Source organism: Mandrillus leucophaeus, unplaced genomic scaffold (assembly GCF_000951045.1).
Source record: "Mandrillus leucophaeus isolate KB7577 unplaced genomic scaffold, Mleu.le_1.0 Scaffold269, whole genome shotgun sequence".
Lineage (NCBI taxonomy): Eukaryota > Metazoa > Chordata > Mammalia > Primates > Cercopithecidae > Mandrillus > Mandrillus leucophaeus.
Window position 1 is genome coordinate 1,635,167 of NW_012102798.1, and position 2,848 is coordinate 1,638,014.

Below are 2,848 nucleotides of genomic sequence, written 5' to 3' on the forward strand. Positions count from 1 at the left end.
GCCTCCCAAAGTGCTGGGATTACAGGCGTGAGCCACCACGCCCGGCGATGCTGTCATTTTACAAATGAGGAAACTGACACTCAAAATTTCCTGAAGTCACATCGCTAGTGGGCAATAGAACGAAGACTATGAAACTAAGTCCTTTTAGTGCTGAAGCCCATAGCTTAGCCTCACACTGCCCTGTGGAGCAGATTTAGTAGAGAAGAGTGATTGTGAGGGCCTTATAGCTAGGTGCTTTTAATTTCTATAAGCCACCAAGCAAACCCATCGTCCTACACCCTGGAATGCCCTAAGAAGAATGAATGGAGGGGCATGAAGAAATAAACTGTGTTAAGGGACTACTATATGCCAGGCATCATGATAGGACCTCTAAATGTGTTATTTCATTTAATCGTCAAAGAAATCCTTATGGTGGAAAAATTATTATCCTTATTTTACAGATGAGGGAACTGCAGTCCAGGGTGGTTAAGGAATCTGCCTCATTGGTAAGTAGTGGAGCTGTGACTTGAATCTTGGCTTGGGTAACCCCAAAAGTCTATACCCCTTCCGCAGAGCACACCAAGGATGGCTTACTATTTAATCCTTCCCAGGTTAATATTTGCACTTTAACAAGGGTCTTTCCTGTGTGAATTTCACAGGACAGTGGTAGACCTGAAGAGAAGGCTGATTGGGGCCTACAAGGTGGGTCTGCCTTAAATCACACTGGAATGGCATTGACCTGCCTTCTCCCTGGAGTTCCTAAAGTGGGGCAGCAAGCCAGAGAAGATAAATCTCTACTGCAGTCACAGCCTTCTTCTCCCCCAACTGGGATAACAACTCTCAGACACTCTGGCAACTACAGAAACAGAGAGAGCTCTGAATCAATCAAGAGTTTATTTGCAAAGGGTAATGTCAGAGGATGAACTTCCTCTAAATCCTGCTAACTCTGTACATTTAACGTGCTTTACTGGTTCAGGAATTTGATTTTCCTCTGACTTGCTTTCAGAGATTTGTTTTTTTACCATTGACTACATTATATTTTCCCTCTCAGCCCACCACCTTCCAGGGTACAGACTGATGTACGTTCCTCAGCCTCCCTACTTCCCTCTTGCTCCGGCTAACCCAGGAATTTGCAAATAAACCCTACTGAGAAGTATGGACAGTCTGGGCCTTTCCAGAAAGTCAAGCTGCTGAAGGAGATATGCTACTTAGTTAAGCTGAAGTGAATCCCTGCATAAATCATAAAGAGGTGAGCCCAGGTTACTCAAACAAGACCTTAGGAGGTGTTTGGGGAATAGACTTGTAGGCAGCTTTATTTTTCTACAGCCGATTTACTTCCAAAATGCTGGGGCCCACAAATACCCCAGGAGTAACTTGGCCCCCAAACACTGGAGCAGGTCTTGGCCTTGGAGCACAGTTCTAGTGTTGTTTCCTGAATTCCCACATTGCTGTTTTCCACACATGGATCGGGCTTCAAACTTCCTGTGTCTGGACTGTGTGTGCATGCGTGTGTGTGTGTGTGCGTGTGCGTGCGTGTGTGTGTGGTTGCGAAGGGTGGAAGGGGGGAGGGAGGGAATCCAGAAGGAAGATCATTTAACTGAAGTCTTGTATTGCATATGTGTCCCTTTGTTCCTTTCCTGTTCAGATAAACCTGCTATTTTCTGATAAGCTGGTTTTTGCATGTACAGGGCTAGTGTCCTTATGAATAAATAGGAGGCTGACTTTTGGAGGTGTTCTGGAGAAGGCTGCTTCTCAACGTTTGTCTTTGGAGGGATTAAGAGGGACAGTTATGCGTAGAGACATAAATCCTTAAGATTTATTTTTTCTAGTATACGTGCTTGCCTCTGCTTTTGTTCATAAATGCATTTAAATCATTTAGTTATTCACTAGGCAACTAGAGGAAGATGTGCACATTCCATACTCCTAGTTCACTTGGTAAGTGGGAGAGAATGCCATTCAGTGCAAAGCACTATGGTTTCATCATCTTTCCTTCAAGAAGAATCTAGCCAGGGATTGGGAAATAGACCATAAGGTATACATTCCTTCCCATTTTTCCTGTACATTGGACAAAAATATTGCACACAAAGGGAAGACTTTTTAATTAAGACATTTATTAGTTGGCAACATGAAAAACTGGAGATTTTATATTAAAAACATTTGACTTCTGGTTTCTCTTGAAAACTCAGAAGCTGGTCACATTGGACTGCACTTCCCTGTAGTGGCAATCAGGCTGCCCCTTTCACATGGGTTCTGCCTTCTTGCAACCCCTATCATTGGCGTTGTCTCCTGACACTAAGCCTAAGGGTTATTACCTTGTGTGTGTGTGTGCATGTGTATGTGTGCGTGTGTGTATGGTAAGAGATACATAACAAAATTTACCATTTTAACAATTTTTAAGTGTACAATTCAGTGGCTTTAAGTACATTCAAAATATTACACAACTATCACAATTATCTAGTTCCAAACCTTTTCATCATCCCAAACAGAAATTGTACTATTAAACACTAACTTCCCACTCCCTCTTTCTCCAGTCCCTGATCACCACTACTCTACTTTCTATCTCTATGAATTTACCCCTTCCAGATCCCTCATGTAAGTGGAATCATACAATATTTGTCCTTTTGTATCTGGCTTATTTCATTTTGTGTAATGTTTTCAAGGTAGACATTTGATTTTTTTCAATGGACTTTATTTTGTACAGCACAGATGTTGATTTTTATTGTGCAATAAAGGCATATTTTAAGAAAAAAAATAAAGGTCAGCCGGGTGCGGTGGCTCATGCCTGTAATCCCAGCACTTTGGGAGGCCGAGGTGGGCAGATCATGAGGTCAGGAGATTGAGACCATCCTGGCTAACACGGTGAAACTCC